This window comes from Vicia villosa, linkage group LG5, assembly GCF_029867415.1.
Source record: "Vicia villosa cultivar HV-30 ecotype Madison, WI linkage group LG5, Vvil1.0, whole genome shotgun sequence".
Classification (NCBI taxonomy): domain Eukaryota; kingdom Viridiplantae; phylum Streptophyta; class Magnoliopsida; order Fabales; family Fabaceae; genus Vicia; species Vicia villosa.
The window spans coordinates 17,065,473-17,091,564 of NC_081184.1; the positions used below are offsets into that span (position 1 = coordinate 17,065,473).

The 26,092-nt window shown below is 35.3% G+C and overlaps 1 pseudogene; it reads left to right on the forward strand.

The window, feature by feature from the left end:
* LOC131601432 (serine carboxypeptidase-like 11) overlaps positions 1-20,674 on the forward strand; it is a 33,093-nt pseudogene extending 12,419 nt beyond the window's left edge.
* The last annotated feature ends 5,418 nt before the right edge of the window (positions 20,675-26,092 follow it).

The window sequence follows — 26,092 nt, forward strand, 5'->3', positions numbered from 1 at the left end:
GGCATAGTAAATGGCATGCAATATATCATGCAAATAAATATAAATAAAGGCGGTAAATAATAAACCTGAATAAAATTAATCTGAAATGAAATTGAATCTTGAAGTACTCAAACTTCCACCACAGGTTGGCTGGATCGTTCTTCAGAAATTATTCGGCAGAAATTAAAACAAGGAAGTAAATATTAAATCTAACGTAAGGTTAGGTCAGTTAAAGGTTCACAACAATTTCCGGTGTAGAAATTGTTGTGAGAAAATAAGAACAAGAATCGAAAAGGAAAGCAAAAATCAAATTACTGAAATTAAATGAAGATACGAAAAATAGAAGAACTAAAATATTGATCCTGGCTGAAAAACTCAGACCCTGGAAACTGAAGTATCAGTCTCCTTTTAAAGCTGAGCGTAGGCAGTTTCGTTCCATGAATATAGCACCTTCTAACGCAGACTTGGGAGACGCACGTCTCCACTTCTTCAAGAAGACTAGGCAAATAGACTTGAGACGTGCGTGTCAAGTGGAGCTTTTTTAGGGAGGGTTGGAGACAGACGTCTCCTCTTCATGATGTGGCAACGAGCATTGGAGACGGGCGTCTCCACGTGCTGAAGTGGTTGTTTCCAGCTCCTTCGTGGGCTGGGTTTCCATCTTTAGGCATTTGGGTCTTCTTTGCACCCCCTTTTGACTTCAGCACCTCTCTTTTATAAATATGAATGATTTTTGCTCCATTTCTTCTCCTTTTGACAAATTGTCCTCAAAACGAACATAAAACCTGAAACAATGAAAATACCAGCATAATACTGTGATAAAATATAATTATATTAAAATAATGAAACAATTTACGTTATAATCGAGCCTAATATACGATATAATTACGTGTTATCAACATCCCCACACTTAAAACATTGCTTGTACTCAAGCAATCAACCAACACGGTAAAAAGAAACATTTTAGCTCGATTCGAAACAGGGGCATGACACGACTCCTAATCATATTTGTGTTAGGCAAATGTTACATCGATAGGTACTAGATATCAACACCAAGGATACCGTAATGACACAATATTTTAGAGACTCCCTCTCTATGCAAACCAGTTCGAATTACGCCATTATAACTCAACCTATATTTCTCGTTTCTCTTTCGCTCCTTTTAATTCAAGCGCAATCACATTAAGCCCATTATCCATACACTCACATAGTAGGGGAAATCAGTTAGCGACTATGATCTTTTTTTCTTTAGCACGGGGTTCTGGTTTTTTTTAATGGTGAAGCCCCATCTTTCCCAACTGCGGTTGCGGGGGATCGGACCGTAGTCCACCCTACCAAGCCCAGTACCAGTGACCTCTAGGCCAACCAACAGTGGGTGCTAATTAAAATCTTATGGGATAAGCAACCGTTGGGCTAAATGACCGGGTAAGGGTCACCTAACTTAGAAGGTTATTCTTCAATTAAAACATTAATATATTAAAAACAAGATCATTCACTTATATTCGTCGACTCCCTATGTAGCTTGTGCTTAAGATGGTGCCGACTGCTAATATAAACTACTTAAGAGCTACTTTGAAAACTTGGCCTAAGGTCTCGACATAATGGGCATCCAAATTGATATCACATAATGAGGGGGTTTAGGGTGTCAGGACGGTATCGATATTGTTGAAACATCTCCAAGTCTTTCTAACAATGCCTAAAGTGTGACATCCTCTATACTTTCAGAGTGTGTATGCCATGTATCAAAAACCAAATAATTTTTGTTGGTGGAATAAAATTTTAAATTTCGGGGAAATTCAATAGCAACAGAAAATCACGTATATAGACTCGACAACATAACTAGAAGACAATAAATAAAGCAAATGAAAGCGATAAAGCTTCTCCCCGACACTTAAACCAAACATTGTCCTTAATATTTTGATCAAAGGTGGAAAAGAAAAGACAGAACCTATATGGATGCTACCGGCGGGCTATCACGACCAAATCCGCTCCGCGTCTGGAGGATATACCTTCTCCTATCATGCTCATCAACTGTGTCACCACCAGCAGCAACACTCTTAGGAATGTGCGTGGGGACCCTCTCATCTTTGAGATGATCATCTATAGGTTTTTCGCCTAGATATGGTCGAGACGTGACAGGCGATCTATATCTTTATTATCTGCAAATTCAAACAATAAAAGGAAAACATTAAATAGAAAGCTCGTGGGTTGCCTCCCACGCAGTGCTTTGTTTAACGTTGATAGCTCGAAGGCTTAAGAGTGCAAGCACTCAAGGTGGTTCTCTCGAGAATGACTCCTCGGTTGAACTTTTAGCAATCCTTGTTTTCCATGGCCACTTATCAAGCCATCTCACATATCCCTCACCTTTTCTTTTGTTTCTTCTGTGGGGTGGTTCATTCATTTGAAATCGTGGTGCCGGTTCTGGATCTATCCTAAGTATAAGTTTTTAGAGTTCGGGCTCAGTGATATTATCCACCACCTCAAAGGTTAACCTTACCCTCTTATCACTAATGATATCTTTAGTTTCATGGTCATCTAAATTTATCTTTTTATGCAAGACTTCAAATAAGGGTGCATTAGTGTGGATATTTTCCAATACCTTCACATACATTATGGATTTGGAGTCTACCTTAGCTTCCACAAAACTTTGCGGGAAAGGAATCGGTGGGGTATAGAGAAGAGGAATAACAATAGGTGATTCCTTATCTATCTCTTCTACAACCTCCCTTTCAGTTGGTGTTGGTGGATTTTTCTCAATCTCCACTCTTTTCTCACTAGAACTCTTCTCAACCATATCATCACTCTCCTCAATCTCATTATCACTTTCCTCAATCTCATTATCATTTTCCTCAAGAATTTCAATTTGTTTTTCACTAATGGTTGTGTCAATATACTCCTCAAGTAAGTCTCCTAGTGGTTTTTGTTCAAGTTGGGAGATTTGAGTCTCTAATGCCATATTGTGGGTCGCGAGGGACTCAACCATAGTGGTCAGTTGCCTAAGGGTTTCATTGTTTTGAAGACTTTGTTTGATAAACTCTTGGTTTTGGACGGTTTGTGTCTCTACAAAGTGCTCCATCATGGCTTCTAATCTAGTGTGAGTTAGCGTCTCGTCGGGATCCTCCATTGATGTTTCGAAGTTAAAATTATGGGATTCTTGAGGTTCTTCAAAGGGAGCTAGTGTTGCATTTTGCGTTTCCTCAAAGTGCTTCGTCATCATAGATTCTAGCCTAGAGAGAGTTTGAGTTTCAATGAATTCCTCCATTAATATTTCAAGGTTGGATTTATGATAATCTTGTGACTCCTCAAAATGTTGGACGTGGTGATCGTAGAGGAAATTTGGTTGGTGATAAGTTTGTGTTGCATTGAAATCCTCTATTAATCCTTCAAGGTTAGAGTTATAGGATTCTTGTGGTTCCTCGAAGTAGGTTAGCGTCGCATTTTGTGTTTCCACAAAGCGCCTTGTTATCATAGATGTTTCATTAAAATTTTCCATTATTATTTCAAGGTCGGATTTATGGGGTTCTGGTGACTCCTCAAAATATTGGTTGTGGTGATTGTAGAGGAAATTCGGTTGAGGATATCTTTGGTTGGAATAAAATTCTTGTGACTCCTCAAAATGTTGGGATTGATAATTGGTGAGGTAACTCGGGTGAGAATGAGTTTGTGACGCATTGAAATTTTCCAACAGTATTTCGAGGTCGGATTTATGGGATTCTTGGTATCCCTCGAAATACTGTTGTCGGGAGTTATAGAAAAAGTTTGGGTGATGCATTGTAATTAATGGGAAAAAATGCCTTAGTCTCTACTGCGTAACTAAAAGAGTTACGATATCGACTTAAATAGTCCCCGGCAACGGCGCCAAAAACTTGATCGCGACTTTGCGTGTCTATTAGTCGGGAAAAATGCAAGTGCACAGTCGTGTCGTGTAGTTTTAAAAGATATCGAAACCACAGGGACTATAAATCGATCTACCGTTATCTAAAGTTACTATGTAAAGCTAAGGCTAATGATATTTGGTTTTGTTTAAGGGGAAACTAAAATCTTAAATCTAGGTAATATAATAATAAGCAGATATCAGTATGTAGTTCGTCTAACTTAGGTGATCTGAAGTTCCATTGGCCAGATTCTAATTCAATCAAAAATCTTTACTAACTATGTTATTTAAAAGTCCTCCTCTCAAACTCTCATTTTATTGATTAAGACTACGATCCTAACTCATAGTTTACGCTCTCGCCATCCCACCAGATTTAGAAACGCTTTTTGAAAACAACATATCTAATAAAATGCTCGCCTCACAAAGACGTTACCTACTTAAATCTCCTAGTCTCAAACTCTCGCTCTGTTGACTCGGATCATGCTAGTATTCCCTAACGTACGCTCTCGCCATCCCGCGTCGGGTTTAAAAACACTTTTAAAAAATAAACAAATTTTAATTAGTTTTAATACGCTTTCGCCATCCTTAAAACTAATGTCCTATGTCTACTATCCAGTTAAGAATCTTAAACTCTCGCACTGTTGACCTTAACCTTTATCAGTTCTAAAACCTCAAACTCTCGCTCTGTTGGTTTTATAACTTTATCAAATTAAATTAGACACAAAACCAGAAACGAGTGATTTTTAATAAAACATTATTTAAGCCAATTTATTTCGGATCCCTACGGTTAGATTATTTTACATACCGATATCTAAATTAATTAGCCAGACATATTGATACGGTTAAACATGCATAAATTGGTTCGGTTCATAATAAAAGGCATATTAAATGGCATACAATATATCATGCAAATAAATATAAATAAAGGCGGTAAATAATAAACCTGAATAAAATTAATCTGAAATGAAATTGAATCTTGAAGTACTCAAACTTCCACCACAGGTTGGCTGGATCGTTCTTCAGAAATTATTCGGCAGAAATTAAAACAAGGAAATAAAAACTAAATCTAACGTAAGGTTAGATCTGTTAAAGGTTCATAACAATTTCCGGTGTAGAAATTGTTGTGAGAAAATACGAACAATAATTTAAAATGAAAGCAAAAATTAAATTACTGAAATTAAATGAAGATACGAAAAACAGAAAAACTAAAATATTGATCCTTAGTGAAAAACTCGGACCCTGGAAACTGAAGGATCAGTCTCCTTTTATAGCTGAGCGTAGGCAGTTTCGTTCCGTGAATATAGCACCTTCTGACACAGACTTGGGAGACGCACGTCTCCACTTCTTCACGAAGACTAGGCAAACGGACTTGAGACGTGCGTCTCAAGTGGAGCTTTTTTAGGGAGGGTTGGAGACAGACGCCTCCTCTTCATGACGTGGCGAGGAGCATTGGAGACGGGCGTCTCCACGTGCTGAAGTGGTTGTTTCCAGCTCCTTCGTGGGCTGGGTTTCCATATTTAGGCATTTGGGTCTTCTTTGCACCCCCTTTTGACTTCAGCACCTCTCTTTTATAAACATGAATGATTTTTGCTCCATTTTTTCTCCTTTTGACAAATAGTCCTCAAAACGAACATAAAACCCGAAACAATGAAAATACCAGCATAATACCGTGATAAAATATAATTATAATAAAATAATGAAACAATTTATGTTATAATCGAGCCTAATATACGATATAATTACGTGTTATCTACTTGCAGTTAGCTTCTCTTTCATGGGCCAGCTTTTTACCTGCTTGGCTGTGATTACTTGACAAACTTGGTTGTCTGTTACTTCCAGCTCGGTTTGAGCTTTATCTTTTCTTCCCAAGAATTTATTAATCACAAAAGGAGAGAATGATACACACTTACCTCTTACAAACACCTTTCTGTAGTCTGCACTTCTGATATTGCCACAATCTTCAGATAGGTTTACCACAAATTCTTTGACCAGCTTCTCATAACATTTGGGAATATTGCACACAGTTTTTAGAAGACCAGCTTCTTGAATCAGCTCTAAGACCTCCTTGTTATCAAGAGCATTTAGATCCAATTCCCTTTCAACAGCCAGTTTCTTTCGGAGTACATACTTCCATCTGCTGACACTAGAGGCATAGTGGAAAGACACATTATCAATGGGAACTTCAGGAATGCTAGCAGCAAGCTTATTGGTTATAGGCTTCTTCCTTGATGGAATGTCAGGGACACTCACTTCAACATCATATTTAGCTTCAACAATTTCCCGCTCTTTTCTTTTCTTTGGAATGACCCTGCTCTAAGATTTTGAAGGACCAACTCCTTTACTCTTGGTAACAGCTTTGCTCTTGACAGGACCTGCAGAAGTACTCTTCTTCTTGACAGTGTCTTTGGCAGGGCTGTTCACTTGAGTGTTCCTTTTTTATGATCCTTGGACAACAACTTTGCCTTTTCTTCTTGTCATTAGCCTGTTGGCTACACTCGGATTCAAGGAGGTAAGTAATTCGTCGTCAGAGTACTCATCTAAGTCTACCACATTAGTATCAATTTCAGTATTGGCCTTAAGGTGCTCATTATTGTCAATGTCATTGACATCCTTGGTGACATTGGTATTATTAGTAACCCCTTGTTCATCCTTGTTGATTTCTAGGTCACTATCAATAGTGTGAACAACCTCAGCCTTACTGGTGTTATTGAGGGGATCAGCCATTATGGTTTGAAGAGGAATAGATATTCCAGGCACTTGATGATTTTCCTTCAGAATACGAGTAACAATCCTGGTAATTACGCTATCGACATAATTGGATCCTTCTTTAGTAAGTTCCTCCATGGTAGCAGATGCTTAGGATTTGGTACCCTTGTTGTGAATACCCTCCTCGGGTCGTTTTGCATGAGTCGTTTCAGGCTTTGTGGCTTTTACTGCATCACTGCTAATCGTCCTTAAAGGGACAAACTTGAGGACCCTATTAGGGTTATAGGACTCTTCCGGTGTTGCTGAGTCTGAAACGAGAGATTCATCATTCGATTTCTGAGACATTCTGAACCTTAGAGAACCAGAACTTGTTTCACACTTGTGAGAGCAATAGAAGTAGATCAACCTCAGAGAGTCGCTGGCAAAACTACTAGGAAGGTTTGTCGTTTTTAGAATATTAGGGGATCGAGGGAGCTTTATATGCACACTGAGTGAGGGAAATTTCAAAACATGGATTTTGACAAATCCCAAATAGTATTCCCTCACGTTGGTTAATTGCTATAATAAGTTTTGGTAGCAGATACCTAACATACCCTTTTCTGTCACATTGTCTTTAGATGTTGTTGCGACATTCTCTATGACATTGATTTCAGACAGTCCTTTAGGATCATTGGTCACATTTGACTTTTCCAGTTTTCTTTCCCGATCTGTAATGTCCATCACAAGGCTTACTCTTTCTTCTAGCAGAAATCTATTGATACTTTTGTACTCCCTTACTTTTGCACATAGTTTCTCATTCACTACACAAGTCTCAGAAAATCCAGTAGACAGATCAATTTTGGTGAGTTCTCCAACATAGGATTCTTCATCAGACTCATCAGATTCATCAGACTCATCAGATTCATCAGATTCGTGTCGATAAGCTTTTAATTCGTCTTTGATCGTGGAGTAGTTAGAGGGGTCGACAGGTGTGTCAGGCTTCCATAGATAGCAATTATTCTTATATCTAAATCCCTTCATGACTTCCTCATTTGCTTCATTAGTGATGATGCACTCATCTTTGGTGAATCTGACATATATTCCTTCATCACACAGTTGGCTGATGCTTATAAGGTCTGTGGCCAGTCCTTGCACAAGTAGAACATTATGTAAGTTAGGAACACCCTGACCTTCTATCATGCCAACACCTTTGATTTCTCTTACATCTCCATCACCAAGAGTCACATAGTTGGATCCCTCGGGTTTGAGGTTTACTAGTGAGTTCATGCTACCAGTCATATGGTTTGAGCAGCTACTGTCAAGGCACCAATCTTCTTTGGTGGGCATTCGTAGAGCGGTGTGTGCTATCAGAGCAACATTCTTAGCTATCCATCGTTGCTTTCTGTTGTAAGTATCATGATCAAGTTTGACTTGTTGATTTTGGTATGGATATCCAAATAGTCTGAAACATAATGGCTTTATGTGACCAAATCTTCCACAGTGATGACACCTCCATTTCTGGAACCTTTTCTTTGAGTGCCTCCTTCTTATGTTTCTTGATGTTGTGACATTTGGATTGACATCTGGTTAGTCACACACTTCTTGGATTCTATCCTCCTAAGTCCAGAGTTTAATTCCTCTTTAGCCACAAATCCCACTCCAGACATGTCTCCTGATCTTTGTCCAAATTCTAGAATTTCTTATAGAGTATCATATCCATTGTTCAGTATTTTGAATGACTTGGCCATTTGATCAAGTTTGTGGTTCAACATGCTTACTTCACTACTGAGGGAGTCTATGGTTGCAAGACGTTTAATCTTCTCAGTTTCTAGTTCTCTTATGATCACCTCTTGCTTCTCCACTTGTTTGCAGACTTCAGCATTCTCCCTACACAACTTCTTGTACGAGGCAGCCAGTTCATCAAAGGTTAGCTCATCATCACTGGAATCATCATCAGATTCATAGATTCTTGTTGAAACTGTGACATGCTTTGCAATTTCTTTTTCTGAATCTGAGTCTTCGTCAGTCCAAGTAACAGTCAGTCCTTTCTTTTGCTCCTTGTGGTAGGTAGGACATTCAGCTCTAATGTGTATGAATCCTTCACATCCATGACATTGAACCCCTTTCCCTAGATAGGGCTTCTCCTCAGCTTTGAACCTTTTGCTTGAGTCATATGTTTGACTGATGTCATAGGAAGTGTTCTTGACATTGGGTCTGGACTTCTGATCAGCCCTTTTAATAAGTCTGTTGAATTTTTTTCCAAGCATGGCTATGGCGTTTGATAAATTCTCATCACTTACACCATTGCTTTCTTTTGAATTATCACCTGTGTTGGTGACAAACGCAATGATTTTGTTCTTCTTTTCAACAGGCTCACAGATCCTTGACTCAAAGGTTTGGAGAGAACCAAGAAGTTCGTCCAGCTTCATGTTGCTGATGTCTTGAGCTTCCTCTATGGCAGTTACCTTCATATCAAATCGCTTAGGCAGTGATCTGAGGATCTTCCTTACCAGTTTTTCTTCAGTCATTTTCTCACCTAAGGCTGCAGAGTTGTTTGAAATCTCGCAGACATTCATGTAAAACTCATAAATGGTTTCATCCTCTTTCATCTTGAGATTTTCAAACTTAGTGGTAAGTATTTGAAGTCTCGACATCTTTACCTTGGATGTGCCTTCATGTGTTGTTTTGAGAATAGCCCAAGCTTCTTTAGCCAGATCACAGTGTTGTGCAAGTCTGAAGATGTTTTTGTCAATACCATTGAACAGTGCACTTAGGGCCTTGGAATTTCCCAATGCTAACTCTTCTTCAGATTTACTCCATTGAGTTTCAGGAATTAGAACAGTGGTTCCATCTTCTAGAATTTTCTCAGGATGTTTCCATCCACTTTCAACAGCTCTTCAGGCCTTGCCGTCCACTGACTTAATGACTGCTACCATACGAGGTTTTCAGTAGTCATAGTTAGGGCCATCCAGGATAGGTGGTCTGTTTCCAAACACTAACAGTTCCTTCTCCATAGTACCAGAATTTTGTTATCCCTAGATCTCACCCAAACGTAAACAGGAAGGGTGCCTGCTCTGATGCCAATTGAAAATTCTAGTAACACACGCTCGATGTCAAACTGGATGTTATGACATCCATAATTATGAAACACAGACAGTAATAACAAAACAACATAAAATAGTAAAGAACACACAAAAATGTTTACCCAGTTCAGTTCAAAAAACCTACTCTAGGGGCTACCAAGCCAGGGATGAAGTCCACTATCATTAGTATCAAATCAAAGCTAAACTCCCCCGTTTACAACTTCTCACTTAATCACTACCTAATGACCCTTCTACCTAGGTTCTACCTAGATGTGGAATATCTCCATTCCACTCCCCCTCAATCACAGCAGTGATTACACATACACAATAAACAATTACAGATAGAAGACACACTTCAAAAACACACCTTGATTTTCTTAAAAGCTTCAATCAAGAGACACACACTCGTGCTTAAAAGCTTAGAGTGACACAACAAAAACACAAACAAATTCCAACACAATCATCAAAGATAATAGCGTGGATCACACGAGACAGTTACAGAACAACAGTTCTTCACAACACACAATCTTCTGTCTGTGTTCCAAATTAGGATTGCAGTTCTTTTTATATGCATTCTTGGGCCTTGGGCTTTTTAAGAAACACATTAGGGTTAACAAAGTTAACCTAATTCACACGCCAACTGTCTGTTACACAATGTGTTGTCAGTAGGATCTTCTGAACAAAATTTGCAGCACTCAATAAAAAGTTTCCTAAACAGATAAAAGTGATAAATCAGGAAACACAATTAATAAACACAAACAGCTTCTGCTGTCACGCATAGATGTCATGACATCGATCATGACATTCACTACAAAACCTGTATTAGCTCCACACATATATGCAACCTGCATATACACAATCAACCAGATATATTTTACCAATAATGCAGCCAACATGCAAACACCTTCACTTTCCTCGCACCTGCATTGTCCCATGCCCTTTGTTTTCCTTTCCTTTTGGAGACCACCGTCCATTCCCCTTTAGCTTTTACTCTCTCTGGGTGTTTCTCTCCTCTCTCTCTTTTCTCTGTATAAATCATCATGTTAATATTATCATATTTCTTGTCATATTTTTATATTTCTCTTTGATTAGTGCGTACTTTAGGACAATCACCTCCTTCATATCACTCTAAATATATTTTATTATTTTAATCATTTTCTTATCATTTGTAACAATTATTTAGATTTCTGTATTTGTAGTGGTTGATTGATCATCCTGAATTTCTTTCAAATGAATTCTACGTTGGAGGAGATTCATATGCTGGGATTCCTATCCCTGCTATTGTTCAAGAAATTTCAAATGGTTAGAAATTTTAAATGACTCAATTTTTAAGATGAAGTAGTCATATAATTAATTGAAAAAAATATATTTACAATGACAGTGATATCAAAATAGTTTCATAATTGTTTTAGTTAGCCCTCCTAACTATAAATATGATACATTATTTGCATCAATTTCTTTGATTAGCAGGAAATGGGAAAGCTCTCCAACCATTGATAAATCTCAAGGTTTTCATCCTATATATATATATATATATATATATATATATATATATATATATATATATATATATATATATATATATATATATATATATATATATATATATATCTTTTTCTCCGATCACCAATGAAAATTATAATCAAGAGAGAACATTTTTAAAACTTAATACCTTCATTACTTTTCAACTATAACACTTGTTATATGTGTTATTAAAGTTAAATCAATTTTAATTTTTTTAGGGATATCTACTAGGGAACCCTGTAACAACACGTAAGGAAAAAAATGATCGAATCCCATATGCTCATGGAATGGGGCTCATTTCCAATGAACTATATGAGGTATTATTACTAGTTTTTTTAGATAAAGTTACATTGAATTTTCAATTTGATTACGATTATGATGTGTTAATATGGCCAAACAACATATAGTTCACTAGAAATAACTATATGTGATTGACCGCAACAAAACTTAATTTGAGTTTAATTTTTAAACTCAACAAAATTTAATTTGTTTATTTAAAAAAAGTACTTCACTATTAAAGTTATTTAGACCTCTAAATATATTTGGCTTGGCTGACACTTTTTTAATTTCAATTTTAAAATTGGTGTTATGCTTAATAACGATTTACGGTTATTTGTTGGCACAGTCCTTACAACAAAATTGTAAAGGAGAGTATATTGATGTAAATTCCAAAAATGTGTTATGTTTCAGAGATCTCCAATATTTTGATAAGGCAAGTAAACTATCTCAATTTTACATATATCCTTTATAAAAATAATATTAAGTTGTGAATTAGTTTTTATCTTCCTTTTTGTCAATCTTTAAAACTATTTAGTTTTCCATTTTGTTACTTTGTCTCATTTCAATTTGTTTGAAATATTATTAAACTATTATTTTTATCTACAGTGTATTTCAGGAATTAAACGATCGCATATTTTAGATTACTATTGTGAAGATGAGCCGCATGTATGGAGGAGATCTTTAACTCAAGAGGTTAAAGAATCTCTTAGTTATCATCTCACATTGCCCGTTCCTGACTTACGTTGCCAAGTAATTTTTTATTTCATAAATTATATAATGTTATTTCAAAAAAAATTCTATAATGCTTCAAGTTTTATATCTTGGTCACTTTCATTATTTTTATAGCTTTATAAATTTTATCTCAACGAAATATGGGCTAATGAAGAGCGTGTTCGCAAAGCACTGCACATTCGGGAGGTTTGGCATGACAAATTTAAGTCACATAGAAATATTTCCAAATTTAAGTTATATCCATAGAAGAATTCTTATTAACTAATGGTTGTTATCAATAACATATTAATGGACATAGTTTTGAGTTTTGCAGGGTACTATAGAAAAATGGATACGTTGTTATCGGAATGATTTTGAGTTTGATATCACAAACAGTGTTGAATTTCATGTAAATCTAAGCAAAAAAGGATTCCGCTCTTTGATATATAGGTGAAGATTTTAACTTTGTGATGTAGTGATTAATTATCTTTAAGTCATATGAAGTAATTAATCTTCATAAGTTTATAGGAAAATCAATAACATCATTCATTGATTTCTTTTATTGTGCTGAGTAAATAATTCTCTTTCGTATGGTGAGATTCATTTTTCTTCTAGGTATTTTGTGTCATTAAAACTACCTAATTTCTTATGAAAATTGATGTATTATTTGTAGTGGAGATCATGATTTAGTTGTTCCTTTCTTATCTACACAAGAATGGATAAAAGGTCTAAACTACTCTATTGTGGATGATTGGAGGTCATGGCTAATTAAAGATCAAGTAGCAGGGTAAGCATTAAAGTTCAATATGAATGTGATATCATCAATTTTATACTACCACATACAAACTATTAGAGTTCTTGGAGGCATAATGTAAAACAAAGTTTAAAACTTGTAAACATGGAAATGATAGAATGTTTTCAATGAGAGTTATATTAAAACATGTGTAGAATATATAGCCGTGTTTTGATTTACTCTTCTTTAAAAAAATTAAATACCCCTTTATTATTTTAGGGTACTCCTAAGCGCGTAAAAATTAGGGTGGTAAATAATAAAAAAAACTTTTACAGGGGGGTCATTTGGTCATCTAGTGGGCAGAAGACTTAGAATTTTAATATTTCAAGGAAGTTCTTAATTTTTTTTTACAGAGGGCTAAATCAAAACACGCTTATATTGCAGGAGGTAAATGATTATTAACCCTTATTTTTATAAGTTTAACTTTTAAAAAATAGAGTTATTTAGTCTTTATAATTCAACTTATAATATTTATTATTTATTGTAGAAGAATATGTAAAATAATTAGGAGTATGTTTGTGATAAATAACTATGCAGTTGAAAATTTAAAGAGATTTTTATTAAAAATGGATAAATAAAAAAATCAAGATGATTTTATACTTCGAAATTGTTGTGAAAGGATGTCTCGATGAAAAAAAGATAAACTATTTCTTTGTGATCAAGAAAGACACAAGGATAGAAAAGATGATAAACAAGAACAACAATGATTGGTTATAACTGTTATTCTTTTCTTTCTCTTTCAATCAAGATTACAAGTTACAAGAATAACAAATAACCCTCCCACCCTAAATTAGAATTTGAAGTATGTAATGATGAGAGACTAGTATGTTATTTATAATGAAACCTAACATACTAAACTAATGGGTTTTTTCACAAATATCCATTACAAGTCAACTTAGGGTACAAGCTAACTTAAACAATTTGACATAAGAAACTCGCCCAATTCGAAATACTAACAACCCTTGCATTTCTACACCCACATACTAGAACACACTTCGAATACAGTATGTAGGTCTTCGACACAATCTCTGTCGAAACAGGAAGCTACTCTTCGACCCACTAGAGTTCGACCCAATTCTCACAAATATCCACCTTGGATCAAACTATATAACATCAAAGAACAAACTAGCTTTCTTCATGCAGCTTTATCAATTTCATATAGTAGAAAAATTTGTAATTGGGCAATGTCTTGGTAATCATATCGGCAACATTGTGATATATCAAAACCTTTAGCACTTGGACTTCTCCATGCTCGATTACTCCTCTAACAAAATGCAACCTAACATCGATGTGTTTGGTTCGCTCATGATATGCTGAGTTCTTCGACAGTGATACCTCGACCTTGAAGTTTCAACTCCTTAACAAAACCATCAATCCACAATGCTTTTGTCACATCTTCAGTGAGAGCAATATACTCCGCCTCAGTGGTTAATAAAGCAGCAACCTTTTAAAGTGTTGCTTTCCAACTAATTGTAGTGTCAAACATAGTGAAAACATTTCCAAAAATCGATTTTCTAGAATCCATACAACCTGCATATTCAGAATCGACATATCCTTCGAGTACTACTTTATTATCTTCACCCAAGGCTCCACCATAAATTAGGACCCTGTTCAGAGACCCATTTATGTACTTTAAAATACACTTCAATGCTTGTCGGTGAGCCTTTCCAGGATTCGCCATGTACCTGCTTATAAGACTTATTGTATATGCTATGTCAGGTCTAGTACAGACCATAGCATACATCAAAGAACCAACTATATTAGCATATGGAATGCTATTCATATAGGATCTTTCGATATCAGTACTGGGACACTGATGTACACTCAACTTAAACTGAGGGTTTATTGGAGTCACAACAGGCTTTGAATTTGACATACCAAACTTGTCGAGAATCTTCCATAGGTATGCCTCTTGAGATAAACATAATTTAGACGGGTTTCTATCTCTTCGAATGTTAATTCCAAGAATCCTGGATGCAGCTCCCAGATCCCTCATATCGAACTCCTTATTTAGTTCAACCTTCACCCTCTTTACATCTTCGACATTGTTGCTTGCTATGAGAATATCATCCACATAAAGAAACAAAATAACAAATGAATTACCAAGTAGAAATATGAAGTAAAGACAATGGTTGAACGGACTTCTAATGAAACTCATGCGTGCCATGAACTTGTCGAATCTTCTATTCCATTATCGAGGAGATTGTTTTAGTCCATATAAAGATCTATTTAGCTTGCACACATAATCTTCCTTTCTCTTTTAGACATACCCTTCAGGTTTCCTCATCAGGATTGTTTCATCTAGATCACCATACAAGAACGCAGTCTTCACATCCATCTGTTCCAGTTCAAGATCGAATTGTGCCACCATGAAAAGCAACATTTGAATGAACCTATACTTCATAACAGGAGAAAACACATCATTGAAGTCGACATACCATGAAAAACAACATTCGAATGGACCTATACTTCACAATAGGAGAAAACACATCATTGAAGTCTACACCTTCTTTCTGAGTGAAACCCCTTGCGACCAACCTTGCCCTGTATCTTTTCGACGCCACTCCTTCGATTCCTTCCTTAACTTTGAAAATCCATTTAAAACTGACTAACCTTGCCCCAACAGGTTTCTTGATCAGTTCCCAAGTGTTATTATCATGAAGAGATTTCATCTCATCATTCATGGCCTTCAGTCATTCAGTCTTATTTCGACTCCTCATAACTCCCTTATAGTCTCTAGATTCTTCGTCTAAAACCTCACTTGCAGATTAAGACATAAACTATAAGGTCTGCATAACCAAGTCTCTGAGGTGACTTGATGACTCTTCTCGACCTATCTCTTGACATTAGGTAGTCATCTATCGTTTCCTCAACTTCCTCAGCATCTTTTGCTTCTTCTTCAACTTCATCTAGGATATGCAATTTAGCATCAACATGCTCCACCTCATCAGGAATCTCTACCTGTTCCAGCTCTTCGTCAGATATTTTTGCACTTCGACAAATATCATCAGTTTTCTTAAAAGCCATTTCATCTTCATTGAAAACTACATCTCGACTGGTGATACTCATCCGGTGACTTAGCTCGAGGAACCATAGCCTATAAGCTTTGAATCCTTCATGGTATCCCATGAACATGCATTTTAGAGCTCTAGGTTTGATCTTGTCTTACCTAATGTGAGCATAGGCTACGCATCCAAATACTCTAAGTCTATCGAGATCTGGTGGATATTCCGACCAAACTTATTCAGGTGTCTTTATATCTAACACAGTCGAAGGACATCTATTTATCAGATATGTTGTTGTCGAAATAACCTCAACCCAAAACACCTTATTTAACCCAACACTGGTCAACATGCATCTAACTCTCTCTAAAATAGTTCGATTAAACCTTTCAGCCAAACCATTTTACTGTGGCGTACCTACAGTAGTTCTATGCCTTGCAATACCAGAGGCAACATAAAAACTGTCAAACGCCTCATTGAAAAATTCATCTTTGGTCTTCTTGATGAATACCCATAATTTTCTGGAATAATCATCTACTATGGATAGAAAATACCTCGCTCCAGAATGTGATGGACAACTTGCAGGCCTCCAAAGATCAGCATGGATATAATCAAAGGATCCATGTGTTCTTTGTTTTCCTTTATTGAATTTCACTCTGCAAGATTTTCCAAGTACACATGGTTCATAAAACTTCATCTTTTCGACTTTGACTCCACCAAAAAGATTTTGTTTCCTAATTCGACCAAACCCCTTTCACTGACATGGCCCAATCTCATGTGCCAAATTTCTGTCTTCAACAAAGGTTTCGTGGATGCAACATCTGTCGAACCACTTACAACTTTATCCTCAAGGGTATACAAGCCTTGTTTCTTCATGCCTCTAAAACCTTCTTTCGACCCCTTCATGACTCTTAGGATACTTTTCTCTCATTGGAAAACATATCCTTTCTTGTCAAATTCACCACGAGAAATCAAATTTCTCTTCAAATCAGGAACATACCTGACTTTAGTCAACAACCTTATTGACTCAACATGTAGCTTGAATCTCATAGATCCAACACCTGCAATCTTGCAAGCTTTGTTATTTCCCAGCAATATAGATCCACCATCTTCATCACATAATTCCTCGAACAAGTCTTTATTTGGAGTTATGTGCCAAGTGCAACCTGAATCCATAATCTACTCCTTACTCGAGTCACTGCTTGAAACCACAAGAACATCAGATGATTCGAAATCATCTTGAACAATGGAAGCATTGTCATTATCCTTACCTCCATGATCTTTCAGGTGTTCAGGGGACACCTTTCTTATGTGAGGTTCCTTCTTACAATGATAGCATCGAATACCAGATGCTTCGCCACTATAAGACTTCAACTGATTTCTGCCCTTCTTCTTGTCGAACTTACCCTCCTTTCACAAGAATTTTCCTTTAACGACCAAACTTTCTCCAAAAGTCAAAGGTTTATGCTTTTTTCGTTCGTTCAAGTCCTTAGAGTAGAGGGCTGATTGAACTTATTCAAAGGTCAGGGACTCCCTTCCATACAAGAGAGTTTCTTTGAAGTGAGCATGTGATCGAGGCAAAGTGGATAATAGTAACAATACTTGATCTTCATCATCGATATTCACATTAATATTTTCAAGATCAAGAATCAGCTTGTTGAACATATCCAACTGTTTAGCCAACATTTTATCTTCAATCATCATGAATGAATACAAAGCTTGCTTCAGGTAGAGTCGATTTACCAGCAATTTGGTCATGTACAAACTTTCAAGTTTCACCCATAACCTTGATGTTGTCGTCTCCTTTGATACCTGTCGAATAATCTTGTCACTAAGTCTCAACAAAATTGCACTATGGGCTTTATCTATCATGGCCGTCTTTTTTCACGTTAATGCAACATCCATAGCTGCCGCTCCCTTCAACACTTCGAAACAACCTTGCTGAACTAGTATGGCTTTCATCTTCAAGCTCCACAGACCAAAATCGTTCACTCTGGTGAACTTTTCAATCTCATACATTATTGAAGGAACCTTCTCCATGCTCACCGCACTAATTTGTTGTGAAAAGAATTCCTCGATGAACAAAAGATAACATGTTTCTTTGTGATCAAGAAACACACAAGGGTAGAAAATATGATAAACAAGAAGAACAACAAGTATTGATTATAACTTCTATTCTTTTCTTTCTCTTTCAATCAAGATTACAAGTTACATGAATAACAAATAACCCTCTCACCCTAAATTAGGATTTGCACTATGCAATGATGAGAGACTAGTATGCTATTTATAATGAAACCTAACATACTAAACTAATAGGACTTTTCACTATTACCCATTACAAGCCAACTTAGAATACAAGCTAACTTAAACAATTGGACATAACAAACAAGCCCAATTCAAAGTACTAACAACCCTAGCATTTCTACACCCACATACTAGAACACACTTCGACTACAGTATGTAGGTCTTCGACACAATATCTGTCGAAATAGGAAGCTACTCTTCGACTCACTAGAGTTCGACCAAATTCTTACAGAAATGAAGGTAGTACAATTTATGAGAATGAGAGTAATTTAAATTAAATATATGTGATATTTTTATCTTCTACAGATTATGGTGGATTAGTAAATCTCAATCTTTTAGTAAAATTACAAATTGGTTTATTAAATTATTAACATTCATCAAAATAATCATTTATTTTTTAAAATAATCAAATATATTTTAATTGTCTAAAATGTTATTCAAAATGACCATTTTATTACCTTATTTAATTAGGTTTATAATGTGACATGTTAAATTGCACCTTAATCCAACATCAATTTCCGTTCACTAGAGATTAACTTTTTTTATTAAATTCTTGACACGTTAGAGATACATGTGTAGGTACAAGTGTACAAAGACAAATTAATTGAGGAATTACAATTTTACTATTTTAACCTTTTGCTAGTGTTAAAAGTTTTAAAGTAAAATATATTATTGATAATTTGCAGGCATAATCTTTTAATGGATTTATAGTTGATTGATTGATTAATTTATCATACATTTTAAAAGTGTATTTGTCAATTCAAAAAAAAAATAGAGCCTATTTGATTTCAGATATGTTATTCTTACACCCTAATTATACACCTAATAATGTTCATCGTATTTATACGGTGAACAATGTTTTTTGAAAATAAAAAAAAAAATATATTTATGAACAGTAGCGTGAACATTACATGAACAATGGTTGTGAATCATGTCTGTAAACAGTGCATGAACAGTGCCTTTTAGTAGTATATCAATGTAAAAAATTTGTTAATAAAGTGATGAAGTTGCTTAATAAACGCCTCGATATTCAAAATAATTTTAATTAGCAAAACAAAGTTGGTTAATGAAATATAACAAATTGGTTAATGAAGTGATGAAGTTGGTTAATAAACGATCAGATATTAAAAATTATTTTTTGGAGTAAACAAAGTTGGTTAATACAATGTAAAATATTGGTTAATAAAATTATGAAGTGGTAAATAAATGCTCATATTTTTAATAGTTATGAAGTTGGTTAATGAAATTTAAAATGTTGGTTAATAAAATTATGAAATTGGTTAATCACATAATATTGTATCCATATTCCCTTAATCTAAATAAAACATAAAAAAAAGCTATTTTTTTAAAAATAATTAATTATTATAATATTTGACTATTCACCGTATTAATGAACAGTAAAATACGGTGTAGGTGTGGATGTTGGCTTAAGAATAATATTTCTCATTTGATTTAGGCTTACAACTTCCAAGATGAATTAGTGTATTGACTCTCAAGTCTTCAATTGTATTCTTCCATTTTGTTTGATTTTCTACCAAAAACTTCGCAACACAATAACACAATATGTATTTTAATTTAAATTAAAAATTTATATTTTATGCAGATATACGAGAACTTATTCTAATCAAATGACATTTGCAACTCTAAAGGTGAGATATTACTAACTAAATCACAAATAATTTTTTTTTATGAAAACATTTCATTTGTCAAAAGAAAAATAAGTGTCTTTTTGTAGAGTATACGAATTTTTAAATTAATTTTTTGCTTAATTAATTACAGGGGTCAGGACATACAGGTCCTGAATACACTCCAGAGGCAGGTTTTGTCATGTTTTCTAAATGGATATCTAATACACCTTTATAATCCACACTTAAGATGGCATAACTATGAGATGTTTAATTATTAATAATTTTGTTTTCTAAAAATATAAATTTTATAATATTTGAACAATGTGTACTAAGGAAGCAATGCAAATATGTAATGTAAGTCATGATTTTGTATATGAGACATGCTTGATAAAAAATAAATTTGTAGCTTATAATGATTTCTATAATAAAAAACAAAATATAGTAAAATTATTTTTTCTTTAAAGATATAAGTTATTTTTATAAGATATCTTTAATTAAGAGTTTATAAAAACAAGTTGAAAATAGTTTATAAATATATCATATAATGTGTACTGGTCAAAAAATACACGTGTGTGTGATCTCTATAGGAGTAGGGGATACTCAAAGGTCTTAGTAGATTTATAATAGTTAGAATTGACTCATGATGGTGAGATGTCATGTATGGTGGTGTTTATAGGAGTATGAGAGAGCCATCTCACGTGAGGTGAACGACTATGTATGTAAGCATCGCATTTATGGTATAACTAAGTTATGTATATAGTATGATATGTCCTCTCTCCGGTTAGGGGAATATCATTTGTAAGGACTTTGGGCCCTAGGGTTTAGGAAACCTTATAAGCAGCAACTGCTTCCATTGACTAAAGGAAACTGTTGACCACCTACTTTCAGAAGAGTTGTGGTATGACTCGTTCTTATAAGATTAAAGGGAATGTAACATTACCATGAACCTCATATGTCCCAAGGGAGAGCCCTCGTGTTCTACGAAGATGTCGCCCGGGTGATGTCATACTAGGTGAGAATCCTCATGTCACCCCTGTTTGGGATTCTCACAAATATAACAGTACAATATCCCTCAAACACGAGATATTGCAAATGGTGAAATGCTTTATGGCTTCTTTTGGGTTTCGTCCTGCATTCTAGGGAAAACCTATTGATAAGAGGCGTGTTAAATATTTTGGGATGTGGCCCCTTTACATATGAGGTAATTCCCTCAACTTGGGGGAGAATCTCTCTAATGAAGGTCGCCTTTTTAAGTGGGAGGCGAATCCCTCGGCTAAAAGCGACCTATTAATGAGAAGCGAGTTCCTCTGCTTGGTGGGAATTTTTGAACCCCAAAATTTGCCCACCCTTTTTTTAACCTGGAAAAGATTTTGCATCATACTCATAAACATCATATTTAGGTCATGAATCAATACTTCATTCATGTCATGGATATTGCTTGAGAGTTGATAAGGAGAGGAGCTTTTTCTTAAGAAAATTTCTTGATTAAATGTAGAGGATCTGAGGGCTCATTATATGACATCATCTCATTGAAATTCTCATGAAATTATGGTTCCACTACCTTCATTTTAAGGCATGGATTAGAGGATACATGTTACAGGTTCATCTGGTTTTCCCAAATCAAGGTTTCTTGACCAAAGTAAACACAATTGACTTTTTGGTCAACAATTTAATCATGAGCTAATTTATGATGTGTGGTTGGTAGAAGGATTGACCGGAAACTTGATCAATATAAGTCAAATATGTGATCAGGGTTTGAGTGTGAGCTTTAACAGGTCTGAATGCATTATTTCCTGCAAAGGTGAAGAGGTGTTAATGAAAGGAACCATATCCAAAGACAAATGTTAGTTGTGGATATCTCTAAACAAAAGTCAGCCTTCAACATGTTTGATATCCAAAGTTGATGAGACTAAGCTATGGGACCAGAAACTTGGTCATCTCAACCTTAAGATAATGAGAAATATCATATTTATAGTTGCTATCTAGGAATTTCCCGAACTCTATGTAATTGTTACCACCAAATTTTGATATCTAAATTTTGAAGCGGTACCCCCCAAAGTTTTAGAGTTAATTCATATGAACCTCAATGGACATATGCAAGTTAAAAGTCAAGGTGGTAAAAGATATGTTTTTGTGTGTATGGATGATTTCTCAAGATCCACCTGGGTCAAATTCATTAAAAAAGATTTGACACTTTTGATGCCTTCAAAGAGCTATGTGATTATCTCCAAATATAAAAAAGGATTGGGATTGTGAGGATAAGAAGTGGCTATGGAAAGGAGTTTGAAAACTCTAAGTTCTATGAGTTTTGTTCATGAATTCTCAGCACATATCACCCCTCAAGAAAATAAATTGGTTGAGAGGAAAAATATAACCCTGCAGGAGTTATTTGGAGTCATGTTACAAGCCAAGAATCTTCTTTACTATATATGGGCTAAAGCCATCAATACAACTTATCACATTCACAATCGTGTGTCCATAAGATCTGAAACCAAAGAAACTTAATATAAACTTTGGAAAGGAAGAAAATCAACTTTCAAATACTTCCATGTATTCGGTAGCAAGTTCTACATCTTGACAGATCTTGAGCAAAAAAGGAAGACGGATCCCAAGAGTGATGAGGGAATTTTCCTTGGATGTTCCATCAATTGTAGAACTTTCAAGGTATATAATAAACATACCAAGAGAATGATGGAGCCAATAAATATTTTTATCAATGATACACCTAAAGATAAGAGATGAAGAAGAAGAAGAAAAAGATGATGTGTCTCTTCAACAGACTGATGTCCCAGCAAATGTCATAGACAAGGGGTCTGATATTAAGTCAGAAGGCACAAATTTTGAAGAAACTCCTACTAACAAGGGAAAATCTATCAGAACTCGTAAGGATTATCCTATTGAAAATTTCATAGGAAATTTGAATGATGAAGTCATCCCCATATCCAGAGATATGATTTTGTCATACCCCTAATTTTGCCCTAAACATGTTCACCTGATTCATTTGCATTAGCATCGATCAATTCATATGCATCTAGAATAAATTTCGACTTCACACATTGATTTCAAATATAATGAAATTCGTCATTAATTAGTCAGCATTTCAATTAGTGATCTTTTAATTTCTGCATCAAAATCATTCATAATCATGTTTCGCTTATTTTAATTAACTTTGCATATAGAATTCATTTTTACCTTTTAATAAATTTTACATGCATTTTTCTTTTTTGAAATTTCTATTTAAAATTGGTTAAATAATTAAATTATTATTTAATTGTTATGGATTTAAATTAGAATTAAAATATAAAACTATAAGATCATATAATTCATGCTTTAATAGAATACTTCTTCAATAGCAAGATCCCAATTTTTTTTTTACAACATTTCTTTTCTATGAGGCCCTTTTTTACAAAAAAATACAACATGGCCCATTAAGACAAACAACAACTAAAAAAAAGAGAGGTTGTTATTCTTGTTTCTTCCAGAACCGCAAGGCATCACCATCATCATCAGCATAAAACAACAAAAACCATGTTGTCCCATGTGGTCCTAAATGCTGCTCCACCACTGAACTTGCTGCATAACCGGTCCAAACATTACACCGAAACGGACAAATTCAAACTTGCATCAAAAAGCACTAAGACAGTGTTACAAATTTGTTCAAAATTCATCAAACTCGAACGCAACAACATCATAGCACCTTCATCATCAACACTACACACGAACTTCCGATTGAAATCATCATCGTGCTGCATCAATTGTTCAGAAGCGCATCCGTAAGAGAAATCTCCGAACATTCACGTCTCAAACTCGTAAGCAGTAGGTGGCGGCGTGAGCAGCAGTTGGCATGCCCTCCCCAAACGCGTCACAAGGTATAGTTTCGTGGATTCAAACTCAGAGCACGTGGATTCATACCTCCGAGAATATTCGGAGTCGGTTCGTTCTCGTTTCTAAATTTTGTTCATGCTTCATCTTTGTTTGATCCAAATTGCTATGATTTGTCCATTGTTGCCTTGCTATTGTTTGAAGTTGTTTATGCTTGAATCCTCTCCCTCTATGTGGAACAAACATTTGCTGTGATTGGTTAGAATAGAACTTGAAATCGATGCTAAGAGATGAGAGACGCTGGAAACATTGAGAGAAAGAGAAATTGAACAGAGTGTTAGAGTTAGAGAAATGCAGTTTTTTTCAGAAAATGGGAAGCTTCACGTTTGGAAAAGAGGCGCTGCCTCTAGGGTTTTTTGTTATACCCGTTTCATGGAATCGGTGGGATGTGGGCCTTACCGGCCCATTAGTTGTTTTTTTTTAGCTTTTTCATTTGATTTCTTGGGCCTTAATCTCATAGCCCAGCCCCTATTTCCTTCATATTACACCTCCCTTTTGCCTTTTTTTTTAGCCCATTGTTTCTATTTTAAATTTTGTTTAATCAATTGTTTTTATCTTCTAATATATATATATATATATATATATATTTTTTTTTAAATGTAAAAAATATGTTTTTATAATAGAATTTTAATTTCTCATGTAATATTAAAAATACCAAAAACATTATATTCATTCCATTCAAAATCAATAAACCTTGGTCCAACGCCAAGTTGCCAAATATTTTCTCGATCCAACGTCGAGTCTTCTTTACAAAAAATTCTTTAAACCATACCGAAAGATCGAGTGACAAGAAGTGTACACCTCTTGAATACCTCGATTATTTTGGATTAACACCTTTTTTAAACTTTTCATTAATCAAATCAAAGTGATCAAGTGACAAGAAGTGAACACCTCTTGAATACCTTGATCCTTTGAATCAAAACACATTAATCAAACCGAAAGATCGAGTGACAAGAAGTGCACACCTCTTGAATACCTTGATCTTTTGAATTAAAACACTTTAATCAAACCGAAAGATCGAGTGACAAGAAGTGCACACCTCTTGAATACCTTGATCTTTTGAATTAAAACACTTTAATTAACAAGGACAACAAGTGACAATGGGGTTCGCTCCTGTTGAATAGCTTGGGTAAAGACGCGCTAGTGAACACCTATGCTCAATCCTTTACTAAACGTCCGCAAACGTCATTCTTAAATCAATCAATAACTCGTAGTTCTTTCGAACTACAATTGCTCTGATTCTTCCATTGAAGATATGTAGGCACAAGAAGCTTGGGATATCCCAGATTCATGTTGATTACATAGTGATCAATCACCATTTTACACTCAATTTCATCATGAATTCGACACACGATCATCATGTTTGGTAACACTTTGTGTTTGTTTTCCAATGTTTTCTTTAATTTATCTAGTTATAGTTTATTTGTTTGAAATTTGTTTTTGTGCCGTTCTCATTGTCAATTAGGTGGTTTGATCTCGTTTGGTAATGGTTTCAGGTTAGCTTCAGATTGACGGAAGATCGCATGTCCAAGAGGTGCGCAAAAAGGAAGCAAGAAGCAAAAAGGAGCAAGGAGGCAGAGGCGGACACGGTCTGACCGTGTCACCTGACACGGCCGTGTCAGGCCTCCTGAAGAACTGTACTCCTAAGACCAGAAGCTGACACGGTCTGCCCGTGTCAAGTGACACGGCCGTGTCAGCTGTGCGGACAGAATTTCTGATTTTTTTGGTTTTTACAATTTTAAAGTTCCGGGGGCAGTTTGGGTATTCCGGCTGAGATCTGAAAACCTAGAGGGATTAAAAGAGGATTGAGAGACAAGGAGAAGACACTTTTTTGATCATACGATAGAATTCCAAAAGAGGGCAAGATAGCTTTATCAAGGTTTTGGAAGACGAAGAGATTCAACGGTGGACACCATTGAAGATCAGAGTTCTCCTAATCTTTGTAAATGTCTAAACTTTTTAATTTTGGTTTCTTGAATGTTATGAGAGGCTAAACCCCCCAATGCCAGGGGGGTGTCCCTGATTTTAATTGTAATGACTATGATCTACGTATTTCTTTAATCAAGTATTCATGTTTTGCAATTTAATTGTCTAATGTTTTTATTAGAGGTGTCAATTTAAGGGGCCAATTAATTTAGGCCCCAGCCCCATAATGAAGGGGCCTAAAAAAAATCAATGAATAGTAGGCCCTCAAATACATAGGCCCCAAAGTTAAAAGGCCCTAAAATTTAAAAGAGGGCCATAAGGCCCCAAATAAAATAATTAAAAATTGAATAATAATAACTTTTAAATTAAAAATTTAAAAAATATATTCAAAATTATATTAAAAAGTAAAAAATATATTAAAAAAG